This window comes from Triturus cristatus, chromosome 7, assembly GCF_964204655.1.
Source record: "Triturus cristatus chromosome 7, aTriCri1.1, whole genome shotgun sequence".
Classification (NCBI taxonomy): Eukaryota; Metazoa; Chordata; class Amphibia; order Caudata; family Salamandridae; genus Triturus; species Triturus cristatus.
Genome location: NC_140590.1, coordinates 714,069,060 through 714,086,888, shown reverse-complemented (window position 1 = coordinate 714,086,888; position 17,829 = coordinate 714,069,060). Strand labels below are relative to the sequence as shown.

The following is a 17,829-nucleotide window of genomic DNA, read 5'->3' as shown; positions in this document are numbered from 1 at the left end:
AAATAAAGTTACATACACAAAAACAAATGGCATGGCAGCTCTATATAGAATACCTAACTTGACTGCTAACAATACTCTTTTCTTGCTGCAAGCAGTCAAGATAAGTATTATACTTTACTGCTTCATTCTACATAACAGTTTATTAATATTTTATTGCCTTTGTAGTGCCGATTTTTAAAGTGAAGCTCATTACGCGTGTGCTTCTCCCCTTTCTAGGTCTCGCCTACGCAGTGCGCATGCGCTGCATAGGAGGGGCTTTAGCCGTCGCTGTTCACTTTTTCAAGCACTGCACTCGTGCTTGTGGTGGCATCCACCTTGCGGGAGCGTGCAGAGGTGCGCTACAAGCACGAGTGCAGAGGTTGAAAAAGTGAAGACTGCTCTCGCTCTCACTTTTTTTTCTTCCTTAAAACGCGCGCGTGCGCGCACACCACTCGCAGCTGTCATACTTCCAGACTTCCAATGCTTGAGCTTATGTCGAAATGTGTTTCCAGGCACTAATGGCTGTCTTTCCTTTTGTTGAGCACGCTATTTAATTTTTATTTTTAGTAGACCATCTCGGAGGATCAAAATATGTGCTCTCATGCTGTGCTTTATTGATTTCCACCTGCTGGTTCGCGTTGAGCTCTCTCCCCCACCCTCCGAGCACAAACACAGCTTTTCTCTGTGCATCAAGTGAGGCACCATCCGTGTTCTGTGGAAGAGGGGGAGCATTTATGCCCTATTCTACAGGTGAATCAGCAGGGCATAACTTTAACAAATGTCATCACATCCTCCGCTCTTTTGGGCAATTTTATAGGCTAGCTGACCTGGTGCAGGCATATAGCGTGTCGCTGACACCAAGCTTGACTGTGCTGCTGTGTGTGTTTCAGCTTCGCCTTCCCCTGCATCTAATGTGCTGCATCGCAAAATACTTATAAGTTCCCAAAAGGGGGACAGATTGCATTGCTCCTGTGAGCATGGAGCAAGCCCAGATGTATTTACCTTAATTTCTGTCCCTCCACTTCAGGTACTGTTTGCCTAGTCTGTATTTCTTTATCCCACTCACCTGTTCGCGTTTCTTTATATTGTTGCTATTTCTTTCTTTTTGTTATTTATACCTCCCACTCGCCCCTTGGAATTTCTATATCCCCCGTACATTGTTCGTATTTCTTAGCCATTGTTTATTTCCCACACCCAACCCACAAGTTGTTTGTTTCTTTATCCGCCCTGTCCCTGTTTAGCCCTTCTATATTCCCCCTCCCCCCTTCTCTCCGAACAGCTTTCCTCCTTACCACTCCCTTATTTCAGGCTGCTTTACCCCACAACCCTGCCGTCATAGTGCTTTTCCCACAACTTTTAGCTGTGTTGCATGGCTGAAAGTTATGGTGAAATAGCACTGAGGTGCATTTGAGCGCTATGAAAAAAGCGCTAGAACGTGCTAGTTGGAATGAATGGAGCCACAACAAACATCTTTGGCTGCACTGGGCTGGGCCCGAGCACAGAGCTCATTAGTGCTATTAGGTATGTTTGCAGTATGTCAAGCACAAGATACTCCAGACTGTAGCCCAGCTGAGGAGCATTAGAAAACATAGCTTGTATTCAACGTATCAATAGTAGTACACTATACTGCTAGGTGAAATGATCCGCGTTCACGGGTGACTGTTTGTGGAGGGGGTTGGTCTGAAAGGCAATAGTTGATAATTTATGGATGGAGCTTTGAAAAGCAGAGCCCAGACGTCCATTAAATAAGGCCCGTGCTAATAATTCCAAACAGAAAGCAGAGGCCAGCGCAGGGACTTTACCACTCACCAGTTGACCCCCGGGTTCTATGAGTAGCTCATATTGTAAAGCATGGCAAGTGCTAATATATATATATATATATATATATATTATCTACTGGCAGTCGCCAGTAGATAGATAGTTATAGTTACAACCTAGTTTCCATAGGAAATCTCAAAATTCTATTTTGAATAACTTTGGCGCCGGTTGACGAATCCTCGCGAAATTTTCAAAACTAATGGGGCGCTCCGTTCAGCTCCTACCCTGAAAGTCTCGGGGTGATTCGTCAAGCGGGGGCCGAGAAAAAGGGTGGGTCCCAAAACACGTTTTCCCCATGCATTTTTCCATAGGACCTTTAGACACAGCTACAGCCCGAACGGCTGAACAGAATTACTTGACATTTGGCAGAGAGGTAGCCATAAGGCCAAGAAAGTGCCTTTTGCAGGTCTGGTGTAAATCTGTTCAGTATTTCCTGAGCAAATAGCATTTAAAAGCATATCAATATCTATACGCGCGCACCGTGCGCGCACTGTGCGCGCACCCTGCCGTGCGCAGTTCTGATTGGTTGTTAGATGTCGGTAAACATTCGAATCGGTCGAAACCAGGAAGTGTCGCCCGCCATTTTGTCTCTCGCAGTCTGAGGGGGTGAAAAAAAAAAAGGTGGAGAACGTGAAAAGGGGGCAGAGTGGACAGTTCCTGACCCCCTAGCCTTGGTCAGGGGGTCACAGAAGGACCCCCAAGGGTGAAAAAAACAATTCTTATTATTTTTTTTTTTTTTTTTAAATCGCGAGGTGCGTGCACGGAGCGTGCACGCCGAACCGTGAGTGCTCGGTGCGCGAAGCGCACCGAGTGCCCACAGAGCGCGCACGGTGCGCGAAGCGCACGGTGCGCGCACGGTGAAAAACCTGAAAAAAAAAAAATTAATAAATACATAACTTAGCATTTTAAAAAAACTTACAAATTCACTGAAAAAACCATAGGTTTCACACACGTTATAGTTACAAATTAGCATTTAAAAAACCTTGCAAATTCACTTAAAAAACCATAGGTTTCACACATGTTATAGTTAGCTGGACATTTCACTCGTAAAAAACCAATGAAATTCCCCCGTTATAGTTAGTGCAGGTAACTATAACTCACGCGACCACAATCCTCTGCTGATGACATCAGATATTACATCACTGATGACATATGTGTCTTTATGAAAAATAAATATTTGTAATATTTGTATAGCTAAAGATTAATGTTAGAAGACATGGGTAAATAAGTGTCTAAATACAGTGATGTAATATCTGACGTCATCAGCAGCGGATTGCAGTCGCGTGAGTTATAGTTGCCTGCACTAACTATAACGGGGGAATTTCATTGGTTTTTTACGAGTGAAATGTCCAGCTAACTATAACATGTGTGAAACCTATGGTTTTTAAGTGAATATATATATATATATATATATATACATACATATACACACACATACACACACACACACACACACACACACACACACACACACACACACACACACACATTCTCTTCTGTCCACTGAGTGAATGTGTAGAGATTGTGTGCACCAGCAGACAAAGCAAGCAAGGCACGCACATTTCACTGTCACGATATAGAAAATCAATATACAGGTACACGCGTGTCAAACCTTTGCTCTAATAACATAATAAACAGTGCCCGCCATCATAGCACTTTTCCCATAACTATTAGCCATGTTGCATGGCTGAAAATTATTTTAAAAATAGCTCAGTGCTGCACTGTAGTGCTTTGACAAAAGTTATTACACAGCCAGCACTGCCAACATTATACCACTTTTGTTTTTTCTTTCAGCCACGCTACACGGCAGCCATGCTGCTGTACAACATGGGTAAAAGACAATGACAAAGCCAATAGCTCTCCCATCTGCAAAACCTTTTGGCTGTGTGAATGCTTGTGGTGCTTTGTCTCTACTCAGTTCAGTGGTTTGAAATCTCACACTCCTCATTGCTTACATTTGTCTTCTATCCACTCTGTTCAGAAGGAACACATGCCAGCCCCGGCTTCATGAACCGTTCTTGGTATATTATTGTCTGGGTTCAATTGACCATTTCATTTCTATAGGGCACACTGTGCTAAATGTACCCTTTTTTAAATTCAATAAATAAACATTTGCACTAACCACTCCTCTAGTCTCCAACGAGAGGCTACTTACAACTGTGCAATTTCTTATACCTGGCAGACCTTGCAATTTTTTTTAATTTGTAAAGTTTGCAAAGTTTTAGTTTACTTACCTTTTTGCCCCCGCGAGATTTTGCTACACAGTAACTACAAGATACTTTCACTCTAAACCAAGAAAGTGGCATACAATTAAGATACCTACCACTTTGAATCATATGTCCAATGACACCGAGCGAGCACAGCAAGCTAGCCCAATCCTCCTTACAAAACTTCGCTTCCACTCTTCCTTTCATCAATTAATCCATTCGTCCTTTCCACTTCATAAACCCATCTATCCTTTCCCCTCCCATCCACCTATTAATCCATTTCTTCAATCACCTTTTCATCAATCCACGACCCATTTATCCACTATTTCACCTTTCCATCCACCCACACATTTTTCTATCAATCACTTTCTCTTCTATTATCCTTTCACCTAATATCCATCTATCCACTCATTCATCCTTTCACCCTTCCCTCATTCCTGTCCTCTATCGATCCTCCCAGTCATCCTTTCTCTGTTCATCCATTCACCCATCCTTTCTTCCTTCCATTCCCAACTCATCCAGCCACCCAACTCCCTTCCATGCACTCTTCCATCTTTCCACCCTTCCATTCATCCTTTTGTTCCAACAGTCTTCGAGTCCTCTTTTCATTCATCCATCCTTTCACTCGTCCTTCCATCTTTCCAAACCTTCTTTCACCCTTCTTTGTTTTCCTCTTTTCCTCCAACCCCCTTTCCTTCTGTCCCTATTTTAATTCTTCCTTCCACACTTCCTTCTTTGCACCCTTCTTTTGTTTCACACTTCCTTCCACTCTTCCCTTCACATTTCTTTGTTTTATCCTTCCATTCATACTTGCATCCTTCCTCGTGCCTTCTTTTTTTCCCTTCCTCATTTCACCATTTATATTTAGCAATCTTTTCCTTTTCTTCCCACTTTGATTTTTACTTTTTTATCTTTTTCTGTACCTCTATCTGTTTGATGCCTCAACTTTTCTGGTTTTACACATTTTATTCATTCAATCCTCTGTCTCCTTCACGTACTTGGCTCCGTTGTCAGCCGTAGGCCTACACGCCTCAGCTCTTTCTGTTCTGCAAACATGAAGACAGACGAAGCACACAAAAGAGTCAACATTTTAGTGCCTTATCAGCCAATTGGCTCAGTGCAACATCCACCACACCTCTAGCTGCTATTGTAGAGGATTTAGGCATAGCCAATAGGTCTTGCCTTTAGGACCTTATAAGTGTTTAGTTATCCAGCACAATATCTTTGGTGCAACAACATCAACTGTTGCATGGCTAAACACTTATAAGGTCCCAAAGGCGAGACCTATTGGCTATGCCAATGCTTGTTATAGCCCAGTCGGCATGTTGCCACATTCCCCATGAACGTTATTTGTTCGCACACTGGGCAACTTGGACTGTGTTCACCATTTTGGTGGCGCAGTCGGAGTCACTTTGACGGTTTGGTTTGCCTGTCAGCTTTCTTCGCTTCTACAGTGCTGCTCTCACCTGCTACCATAGCGGTTTGTGCAATACCACTCATGAGGCCCGCTCTTCCTTTTCTCGCTCAGGCACTTTCTGAGCCGGTCAGGAGAATGAGGATCACACATTTATTAATAATAATTTAAGTGGTTTTATACAGTCTTCTGTAGAACAGGCTGTTGCAGCCTCAATAGATAAAGAGTGCATTGCTTCTATGCTTCGTTTGCCTCTCGATAAACAAACTAGGGCCAAGCTTAAGTCAGAATGCTCACTTTCCTCTAAAATCTTCCTTACTCCTACCATAGACCCATCTATGATCAAATATTTTCAAAATTAGGCAGGGATCCACACAAAGCCGTCGACAAAGCATGGTCCACATGACAGGACAAATTGTTAAACATATTTGGTCCTCTAGCCCGGATTTTTGATTTGCCAGAGTCCCCAGAATGAATAATTCTGCTATAGATCCAGAAGTTTTATCTCTTTGGTTGCAAAGAGCCTTCTGCTCGTTAGGCAATGCCAATTCAGCCAGAACTCATGCCAGCCAGCACAGAAAAGGCCTTCCTGGGCTCCAAGAACAAGTAAGGCTGGTCTCTTTGGTCAATCTTGGTCTCTTTGGTCAAGCTGGTGTATGGCAAAAACGTGAATCCCCTTTCAGTAGGTATAGTGTACATTGTTCATTTTCTCGCAGTTGAAGGCAGTAGTGAAAAAACATATCATACCATAAACCTTTATATATCGGCCATTTCTATCAACCATCCTTACGTCAGTTGAAAACCAGTTGGTGAACATCCGCTTGCTTGTCGTATATTAAAGAGAGTAACATTTTGTAACCCTCCTACTCCAAAATACAGCACAATATGGGATGTAAATGTTGTTTTAAATTTGATTTGGTCATGGCCATATAATGATGAACTATCTCTGAAAATGTTATTAGTTAAACATATCATGTTGTTGTGCCTTATTTCCATTAAACGTCTGTCAGATGTTCGAGCTTAGATATTTCTTCCCAGCAATTTACTACTTCAGGTGTTCTCTTTACCATTCATAAACATACAAAGACTAATTTAACCTCTGTATTCTATCTATATTTTCCTCATCATCCCAAACTTAGTGTAGCACAATGCCTCAACGTTTATGAACATCATACACTTGATCTCAGAACTTCCTTTGATACCCAGCTCCTCTTCACCTTCAGAAAACCCCACAAACCTGTTTCTTACCCTGCTCTTGCCCACTGGGTTAAGTGGGTTATTTCCCTGGCGGGTATGGATACTTCCTCTTTGGTGCCCAGTCAGCCCGAGGAGCCATGGCTTCCAAAGCTTTTTGGGCTGGCTCTCACCTTGAAGATATCCCGATATCAGCCGTTTAGTCTAATGATTCTGTTTTTCACACTTTTTATTGTAAACCTTTTGAAACTGCTTCTACTATAGTGATAAATATGCTTTAAAGAAGCATAATAGGAGCCCCCAGTCTTGCCATAAATGTAGATTTTGCTAGTAACTTATAAAGGAAAATCTTAATTTTATTATCGACACGGAGGCGAGTATTATCCCACCACTACAAACTCTCAATTTGTTCTCTGTTTTCCTCCCCAACAGCCACTTCAGCTCAACAACCTACTTCTACATAAAGCTCTAGCATCTCTTCATGGATTTGCCAAGTGCTTATCTTCAACTCCAGTCACACCTTGACGTTTTGATTTTTCATCCTCTCTCTCCTGAAGACACCTGCCTTTGTGGACATTTGCCAAGATGTGTTTGCTCTTTCTATTGTGGTTTCCATTTTACCTTTAACATTTATCTTTGACCTCTCACACAAGAAAAGAGGTCTGTTCGCAGTCAAGTTAGGTATTATACACAGAACTGCCATTCCATTGGTTTTTAGGTCAAGCCTAGCAGAAGCACGCATGCGCTGCTCGCTCTGCGTGTCTGCTGTAGTCGAGTATGGGAGAGAAGCCGCACCCACTCTCCTCCCATATTTTTCATTGGCTTGTGTCATTGTCTTTCATAAATGCTGCCTTCGGATTTGTTAATAGGCTTGTTAGTCCCTTCTTAGTACGGCCTTGTCTTCATTTGTACCCTCCCATGGTGACCGGCCCTTTTACTTTGGTTGTTACACAGGACCTGGTATTTAGTCTGTAAGCACTATTTACTTTATTGAGTTTCTCTTACTGCAGGCCGGACATGCGCTGCATCAGCTGAAACCGCTGGTGTTTTTTTTAAAGCAGCAAGGCCAACCCCATAACACGGGTGCCTGCTTTTAATCTCTTTAACCCAGCATTATCTCGTGTCTGTTTCAACACCCACCCCACAAGTAAAATGGATTTAGAAATGATTAGCGAAAGTCATGTGAATTCCAGGTAGCACATAATCCTGTGCTAATGGGCTTAAGCCGACAACAGCACATCTGTGTTACATGTCATCTGTACTAAAGCCTGTTTTATTAACAACACCCCCAATACCACCACCCCCAATACCACCACCACCGCCAATACCACCACCACAAATACCAACACAGCCAATACCACCACCACAAATATCAACACTGCCAATACCACCTCTAATACCACCCCCACCAATACCACAACCATGACCACCAATATCACAACCAATACCAATACCACCAACGCCAATACCACCACCACCAATACCACCACCACCACCAATAATACCACCAACAAACCAATACCACCACCAATACCAGAACCACCAATACCAGAACCAATACCAGCACAACCACCAATACAGCCACCACCACCAATAACGCTGCCACCAATACCGACGCCCTCACCAATACCGCTGCCACCACCCTTACCACCGCCAATACCACCACCAATCCAATACCACCACCAATCCAATACCACCACCACCAATCCAATACCACCACCAATCCAATACCACCACTACCAATCCAATACCACCACCAATCCAATACCACCACCAATCCAATCACCAATCCAATACCACCACCACCAATCAAATACCACCACCAATCCAATACCACCACCATCAATACCAATACTACCACCAATACTACCACCACCACCAATCCCACCACCAATACCACCACCAATACCACCGATGCCACCACCAATACCACCACAACCAATACCACCACCTCAGCACCTCTCGCTCACTAGTAATAGCAGGGGCACTGTAAGAGGCTGGAGCTGCAGCCGAGACCATCCCTCCCTCCCTCCATGCCTGCCATAAAGTACAGCCCACCCTGCACCAGGAAGTGAAGCCAGGGCCTTACTACAGCTGCATTGTTTTTATTAGGCCAAAGATAGCAAGGACATAATGCCACACTGCACACTCAAATCACGGAGAGGGCAGGCACTAGCCCCGCCCCCGCTCTTCCTCCTGAGCCACGACAGTGTAATCACAGAGCGAAAGGTGTTGGAGCACTTTGTTAGTCTTTATAGCTCGGATCCAATGTAACTCTCACTTCACACTTTGTGTCTGTGTAATTTACAACACTTGCACATGTTCTTCACTTCACTATTTATCACTACTTTGAAGACGTCGCAGGCTGGTCTCTTCCTCTGATTTTTAAAAATTCTAAAAAGCGGTCGAGAAGGCCCTTTATTGCAATGCAATAGGTCTCGCATGTGTGAGAGTTTAAACTATTAGTATTGTAAACGACAATGCCTTTTATTTATGTTTTAAAACCCAAAACATAACTAAAAGGCATTGTCATTTACAATGCCAATAGCTCAAACTCGCGTAAATGCAAGACCTTGCATTGCAAATGCTTGTTGTATATGTTACTTTTTTTTTTTATCCCATTGGCTATCTACTGCTTCATAGGATTTGTAGCTGTTCTTTTATCTTGACTGCTGCTGTTCTTTTATCTTGACTGCTGCTGTTCTTTTATCTTGACTGCTGCTATTCAATTAAAGCAAGATTAGAAGGCAAAAGTACTCGCCATCGTGTCTTTAGTATAATTAAGACTTTCCTTGATGAATTACTAGGAAAATCTACATTATCCGCAGGAGTGCGGAGCATATTGCTAAAGATGCAACCTTGAGAACTGGGCACAATACTCCAGGCGTGGACACAATACTCCTCAGAATGGCTCTAAAACCTGACTCAGTCAGTACTCCTGATGAGCCTCATCCATGACCGTTTGGTTAGGACACAACCGCCTATTTTCTGCTGGCTAAACCGCTCCATGTGCGCCACAACACTCCTCTTGCTCTAGAGGTCTAGGTGTTTTCCAAGGCTGAGGTCGTCAGGTTTTGTAGGAACCCTTTCCAGCCCTCCTATCATGCCTTGCTAGTCAGGACGTCTGTCCCAAGCGCAGGACTGTGCATCTGGCTGCTTCGACTTCCTTAGCTGCACCATCTTCTGAGCAATATGTACTAATTAGTACAAACAAATTCCTCGCCTCGTTTTTAAATTAAACTACAACATAGACACGAACAGCCGTCCTCTGGGAGAGATCACCACTCCACCCCCCATGATGACATGCTCTTCCCAGATAAATAGATCCCACTAGGCCTGCAAATCCCACAGCTCAGGGATGCTACGCACACAACGATGTCTAGGGTAACAACCGGCATCAAGTACCGGTGTCCAAGAAGCTTCTTCAGGGCAGTGAGGTAGCGGCTAGGGTGGAGGAAGGCACATGTGAAGCTTTGTTTATGAGCCTGTGAAACAGAGGCGTCGGTTGCCATGAGATACAAACTGCAAGCACTGTGCACCATACATTGTGCAAGAGGGCAGGCGGAGTGACAGTACATACTAGGAGGCTGACGTGAAAGAGCAGCCGCCATAAGCACATGAAAGAACAGATAGTATGCATCGTCCATCAGCCTGACAGAAAAAGAGTAGAACATGTTAATCAGGCTAGCAGATTAGAAGTGGAAAATTATTATTATTATTATTTTTTATTGGGCCCCTTATATAAATGCAGGATTGCAAAAATCAGTTGAGCGGCTGTAAACCAGCAAATCAACCATTGAGAACGTAATTACTGGCTCTCTTGAAACAAACTGCTACAGTTTCCCAGGGAAAGAAAATAGTTAATAACATACAGACATGGATTTCCTTCTTAGATGGGACCATGTTTCCACTTGGAGGCACAAAAGCATCTGTCCAACTACCAAATCTGTTTTCTAGCTCAGGAATGAGAGTCAGGAGAGCATTGGCTGACACTTCCTATGAATAATGTACTGTTGGCACCCAGCTGCAATGGCCATATGGGAACTGTCCAGAGCTTTTGATACTGTGGACCAACCTGCTCAGTCGGACACCACAATCTTGGCCTGCGGGCAAGGCCTTCGACTGGTTCAGAGTGTTCTAGAGAGGAGGATCTTCAGATGGAGGGAAGTGGGTTTCAAGCACCTCTCGCACGTACAATGTGCTGGTTAAAACAGATCACCCCATCACCGGTGACACCCATCATCTATTTAGCCTGTCTTCTACAAGTACGACAAGCTATTTGAATGAACCCACTGTCCTAGCAGACGATACTCAACTGGGGTTGACAGAATCTCCTTTAACCTCCCTGAGGTGTCTGTCTGATCTCGTGTGATGTAACCCAGCTTTTAATGTCTGATCTTGCTTGGTCACGTGACATAAAATGTTATGTCATGGGTTGCTAGTGTGAATTGCTGCATGCGTCAAGGCTGCCAGAGGTGTCTGGTAGATACTAGAAGCCAATCGGTTAGTATCTCGCTCCAGGGGTGGTCCTGAGATTTCTTGCGCCCTACGGTTATACTTAAACCGGAAGAATGCCATACCCCCTGTGGCACGCTGATGTCTTGCTCTCTGCCCACAATGGGCAGATTGCCTTCATTCTTCAAGTGCCACCATCTCAATGGACGGTTAAAATAGGTTACAACAGAACACCACTGGAACCAAGATCATCCTGCTAGGTTGAAACGGCGGCCCCTTTCTAGCTAACAGACCTATCTATGCCTCCCTGGGCCTAGACAGCACAATCAGCAGACTGCAGAGGCATGCGTTTGGTTGTCACAGACAGTGGACTGTGGTAGATCCTTACCCCACAAACCTCCACGGTGTGTGGAAAGAGCATCTGCCGAGGCTCTTTGTTGAGCAGGACTTTCCGCTTCCCTCCCAGCACTGGGCTATCACATTATCTAACTCCCATGTGTCGCACAATCATCCCTATGTGCCGGGCTGGGGGATACCAAGCCAGAAGGCATGCATCCCTGTTTATGCAGCTGCTGTACACATGGCCTGGATCCTTCACTCCTTCTCCAGTTGCCCAACGCAACATTTAGATTCTCTGCTCTTTATCAGCCTGGGAGGCTTGCATTGTGCATTAAACCCTTTAAAGCTAGTCCACCACAACAACATTTAAAGACCACAGAGAATAAGATAGAATGTCCACCAAGTTATACGGCTGTCGGACAAACAGCTGGGATTCTCCGATCTTTATTCGGTTTTGGGGTGTATAGGAACACATTCATTTTTCGTCTGGCTGCTCAAAACTGAGTGGGATTTTTTTTCTGTCTGTCGGCTCTACGAGAATGTGAAGGTTTGTTTATGATGATAATGAAACTTTCTTATAAACAAAAACAATCCCCACGCGAGTGCCTAACACCCACACACTCTTACCTCACTTGTCAAGGGATCCCTCGGAAAGATGCAGAGATGTAATCCCCGGGGGAGGCAGGCTTCCTGCTCGGCGCCTCTCTTGCTACATTCGAAAAGGCCGCCAGTGAAAGTCCCAGCATCCAAGGAAGGGGTCAGAGGGCCATGGGGCCTGCGGGGTCACTGCAGAGGCAGCATTCAGCAGACAAGACTGTAAATCCGGAAAAAAAAGGCTCCCAAAACTCCACAGAAGGCGTGCCAACAATAAGATCCTCTGAGAACGTCTGCGTGCTCCAGTCCGCAGTCCAGTCGTACGTAACAACTGTAAATCCAACTCACTGAGTTTTAAACTGTAGTCCAAAAGCCATGTGCCGCGGAGAAACGGTTTCCAAATTCAAGTTTGGCAGTCTGCAAAAAAAATAATAATAATAATAATACGTTAAAAAGACAGCCTTTCTTTAGACGTGGGTCCGCGTAGACGAGCGCTGGGATGGAGCTAAAATACGGTCCTCCTCGTGACAGGAAAGGCAACAGCGTCCCCCTCTCACAGAAGTTGCACTGTAGGACGCTCGGTTTACCCCACTGGCGCTCCGTGTATGCCGCATCCCTCGATCTCTCGCCTCTTCCCCTCTCCCGTCTTTTCCCTGCACCTCTCCATTTCTTTCTCCTGCACCCCTCAGTAGAAACGAGGGGTTCCCAACTGCGTGCGCCTCCCACACACCTCCTCCATTCTTCTAGCAGCCGGCTCGATAACCTGCAACAGGCCATCATAAAGCTCCCTGAAGCCCTGTGACAGTCCTATAGAAACATCTTACATACCGTCAGCAGCAGGCACCCTTGGGTAGCATCAGTGAAAACTCCGTTTATATATCGCCCAGTATTGCAGTTTTGGGCATCTCCATGTGATGTAAATACCTGCTGTTTATTGTCCAATTGAAAGGCATCCCTTGTGAAGCTCTCGGTACCACCGTAACAGTGATCTGCACACCCCTGAAGGGACGCTGCACCAGTCAACACTTCGCCTTCTACTGACAACACTAGCGCCCACTGGCAGGCTTCTGCTCCCCCTCGCACCCATCTAGTGCCCTCTGCATCTATTGCCACTCATCTGTTACCCCGCAAAACCTTGAATTCCTCTGTACTCGTCAAGTGCTACGGGCAGCCATCTGCTCCCTTCCAGAGAGCCTGAACCGCTAGGCAGCGCGTTGCACTCCTTTAGCCGGCCCCTGCGCACCTCTAACAGTTACAGATCACGCAGTGGCGCTTTTCTCTTACCTCTGCCGCTCTCCTGCGTGGCAGTTTTTTCACTCTCCCTCACCTTTGGTTAAAACTGACAATGAAACAGACACAGATACTTTGTAGCAACCAACACAGAGCGCCCTGACAACCAGATCCCGCCCCTTCCCGAAACGTAATTGGCTAGAAGCGCTGCCTGTTTAGTACAGTTTAGAACAGGATTCGGTGATTCTGGCCTTCCATCCGAAGAAGTGTGGGCGGGTTTAAAGAAGAGCGGTTGAGGAAGCAGAAAGGCGGGACTAGCATTCCAGTTCACTGTTTTGTCTGCAGGAGAACGGCTGGGGGAGGAACATGTGCGAAAGGAGGAGGGCAGGGGAGAAAGAGGCACAAGAACTACTGAAAAAGAACACACGTGGTGGGAGAAATGCGAGGAGAAGAGAGAGGAATGGATAAAAAGAGCAGAGATAAGGAAAAATGTACCAGGAGGATAGATGAAGAGGAGAAAAAGAGTGGGCAAATAAGCAAGCATTGGCAAAGCCTTGAAAACCTATTGCCTTTGCTAATGTTTATTTTTTCTTTTTAGCCATTTTATTTTGTTAAATGATTTTTATTGAGGATTCAAATAACAACACCAAAAGACATAACATTATGTGAAGAAATACATACATCAAAGAGTATTGCAATTTTAAGAGATACACTTCTGTAATAAAAATATTGTTTTCTTATTTTATACAAAAAGAAAGACGAGTTAGAAAGGAAACAAGCATTTGCAATGCAATAGGTCTCGCATTTGCAAAAGTTTGAGCTATTGGCATTGTAAATGACAAACCTTTTATCTATGTGTTTGTTTTGACAATTTGAGGTATTGGCATTGTAAATGACAAACCTTTTATCTATGTGTTGAATTTGAAAACAGATAAATAAAAGGCATTGTTATTTACAATGGCAATAGCTTAAACTCTCGCAAATGCGAGACCAATTGCATTGCAAAATGCTTGTTGGCAATGTCCTGAGGGAATCTCTGCTTCCTCTGTAAAGGGGACAAACAAATGGAGCAAGGTATTGAAATCCACCAGCAGTGGTAGTGGTGCTGATGTTTTTTACTGCATCAAAAAACTGAGCCAAGTTTTGAAACTGTCTTGGACCAAATTGACCCGCCATTTACTAGATCTCTATATACAAAATTTAGGTTGGGTACTTTGCCACTTGCATCCTTCAACAGTAAATGAAGATCCCATTCAGAGGGCAGTACAGTCTGCTCGGCATGTGGAGTAGCGCAGGAGGCAGATGCCCCCTTACTCTCTTTTTTTGTCCAACATACACCAGACAGCGAAGACGCTGGAATGTCCCCATATTCAGTTACCTTGGATTGCGGCTCCATAAACAAACCTTGCGTATTTGCAAGTCAGACACAGGGTCTTGTGTGGTTTTCTCAACAGCGAAGTTATTAGAATCAGTCTGGTACTAGGATACTCATGCAAACTCCAGAATCTAACCATTGAGCAAATAAATCGACTGCAGTTACGATAGCTTAGCTACAGCTGCACATTTCCTTTTGGCGAACTATCAAACCTAACCGGCCAAGAGAGCATTTATTTTTAGGAAAATAATTATTTTGTACAGCTTTTCTTTCAAAATGGAGTCCTAAAGTGTGGAACTGACTTTGTTTAATACAGATTTTTCTCAAATTTAAAAACAAAAAAAAACCTTTATACTGTACTGTCTCTTGGGAATTCCAGTTTTTTAAAATTTATTTTTATTGCAACGCTGCACAAGTAACACTGGACATGGTCATCATAAGCATTTTGCAGTCGCCCCATAAGGGCTATACAATAATTTCCATCTCAGCAATCTATGTGAGCGACCACACTCTTCGCTTTGTGTCGTTTATTTCCAATGTGGTGATCTGATAATGTGCACGCCTAGGAGAAATACATGCAGGGAATTAAAGTTTTTAAGATGTATTTAATCATCTGTTAACACAATGTGTTTCCCATTTTATGCTGCTTTTATGGTCAATAACTGAAATAAAGTATTGAAAGAAAAAAAAGAAAGAGTGAGCACAGCAGGGGCTCATGGGCAAATGTTACACCCATAGTTTCTTGGGTTCAACCAGTGGCGTAAGGTAAAATGGTGCCCATCATATCTCAAAGATATTAGTTTGCCTGGTGCTAGTGGGGGCTTAAAGGGTCTGGGGGCACCTGACGGGTTGTAAAGATCCCCCCACCTACGCGCCAGGGACTGCAGCGTCCTCGTGAAGCTCCTGGATCTGCCCAGTCTAAGGTCCAACATCCTGACATAGACTCATCCTTTTTAGCTAGGCACAATCTGTAAATTGGTCTTTCCATTTTGTTCTGCCACCAGTTGCGCATCGTTTTGACATTGAGGAGTGAGAAGCACAACGTGATGCCCCTTGAACTTGAGAGTATCCTTGACTCGCGCAGATGCGACTCCCTTCGCGCCAGGTTCGGCAAAAGTCGCAGGTCACTCAACACATCATGACATATAATGAAATGAATACAACGCATGTAGTTTGCCGTTAGATGGGGGTTTCTGTACCGGGCGAGGCTCAGCACCCCGCGAGCTCTGCCTCGAGCATATCACTGAGTATGGCTGACAGCCGGAGGGGTGGAGGGGGCGTCGTGCCTCAGCAGTGCCTGTGCTGCCAAGGGGCATGCCAACGCCGCTGCCACCCTCGGCTGCGCCAACTCACATCTGTATTTCTCCGAGGAGGAGCAAACAATTCGGAGGGCAGTTTGCGCAACTGTTGATGGTTCTAAATGCAAACCTGGAGAGGCGCGGGTCCTCCAGCCACTGGGGGTGGGTGGATTGGGGGAGATTCTATTATCTGCAAAGCCACAGGGCGCCTAAAGGAATTCCGCACAGTAGTACGCATCTAATTGACAGCCAGATAAATAGCGAAGGGGCCCTTGTCCTATCCGGAAGCAACATGCATATTAAGGTTCACGCATGCCTGCAGTGCCCTCCGCGAAAGCTCTCCGTTGATTTTCCAGAAGCCTCATAGTATGCTTGGCACTGCTGAAGAAATGCTGCGCTGTGATAAAATGCAGGATCACAACAGGGCTGCCCCTTTGCGTTTGAGGGTCCCCTGAGTTTCCAACAGCGAGGGCACACATAAGTTGCAATGAGGTGGCGCTTCCCGGGCAGTCAGTCTGTCTGGGTGTGATGAGGGCGATGTTTTGATCTCTCCTGTTATCAGCCACTGCCATGTTATGAAGGAAGGAAAATGCAGGCGGCAGCACCACCCCTTTTCGGAGGGGAAGGGAACGACTCTCGGGCTGAGTTCCTCCTGGAGAGCTTTGAAAACAACAAGTCGCCAGAGTGTGAGAGAGCAGGGCGGAGTGACAGCCACACGCCGCCTGCAGGTACTGGTGCACCGCTGTCCCCCCTACCTGGGCACTGCACTGTGATCCCCACGCCCCCACCCCACCCAGCTTAGACTCTGCAGTAACTATTTTAGTACCGCGTTCCCTGTGTCTTAACTGCGCAACACACGCGCCGAGGCTGCAGGAGCTGGTACCCTACGCTGCACTGCGACCCCTTGAGCGACAGCGCAGGAACCACTTTGACTCTGTGCCCCTCACACCCCCACCTGGACCCTGCATGTGCCAGAGCTGCAGGGACTGCTGTGCCAGTGTGCATCTGCTTTGACATTACTCTGGGCCTGTTGTGGCATTTCACAGCCTGCTTGGACACCGCGCGAGCTGCTGTGGTTTGAAGGCTTTTCCTGGACAGAGCAGGAGCTGCTGTGGTCTCGGGAGCCCCCGCCTCACCTCTACCTGAGCACTGCATGCCCTAAGGCTGAAGGACCGTCTCCAGCATCTGGTGCCAGATTGCTTCGGATACTGCGTGCCACGATGCTGCAGGGACTGCCGTAGCAACCCGTGCACGCAGCAGGAATGGAGCTGGGATTCTATGTCAGTCCACGGAGGCTCTGATTATGCTTCTCTATTCTTTACTGGCATACACAGCAGCCAATAAACAACTTTAAACTGGCATGAACCAGGAAGGACTACCCCCTTCCTGTATGTGTACCAATCACAACACAGTCCATAACATAAGAGTGTCCGACAAAGTCTAAACTTCCTCTTTCTTTGCTGCTGCAGCAGCAGATAAGTGCCTTTCCATTACTTTTATCTTATGTGGTAAAGGTTGGGGAGGTTATACTATCGATTGTATTACCGATGGTATTATCGATTGTATTCACGATTGTATTAGCGTTTGTAATGCTGATAGTCCATTGCGCTTACATTGTAAGGATTTCCGCGATGTTTTTGGCTTCGGTCCCTCAGGGGAATACGTGTAGTAGCGGCGCGCGCTCGGGTGTTTGTTTATGGTGCGCGAGTGTCGCTAGGGGGCGGTGGAGCAGGAGGAGGCAGACGCGACACGCTCGTGCACAGAGAGCGGTCGCGTCGTTGCCCCGGACGCTGCGCGTGTGCGCAAAGAGCCGTTTTCTCTCATTACGAGTGGACGGCCCTTCGCGCATAACGTTCAAAGACTGCATAAATCTCTGGCCTCAAAATATTAACGCTTACCGGAGCGTATTGCCGGAATAGAGCTTGT

The 17,829-nt window shown here is 45.5% G+C and overlaps 1 protein-coding gene across 1 annotated transcript in view; it reads right to left on the bottom strand.

Annotated features, from left to right (window-relative positions):
- Positions 1–13,408, bottom strand: part of CEP131 (centrosomal protein 131) — a 467,091-nt gene extending 453,683 nt beyond the window's left edge. Inside the window, exons 1-2 of the mRNA XM_085617399.1 lie at positions 13,285–13,408; positions 12,034–12,417 (exon numbers count right to left, since the gene is read on the bottom strand). The gene's annotated coding sequence lies outside the window, so the exon portion shown is untranslated. The remainder of the gene's footprint in view (positions 1–12,033; positions 12,418–13,284) is intronic.
- Positions 13,409–17,829: the final 4,421 nt, after the last annotated feature.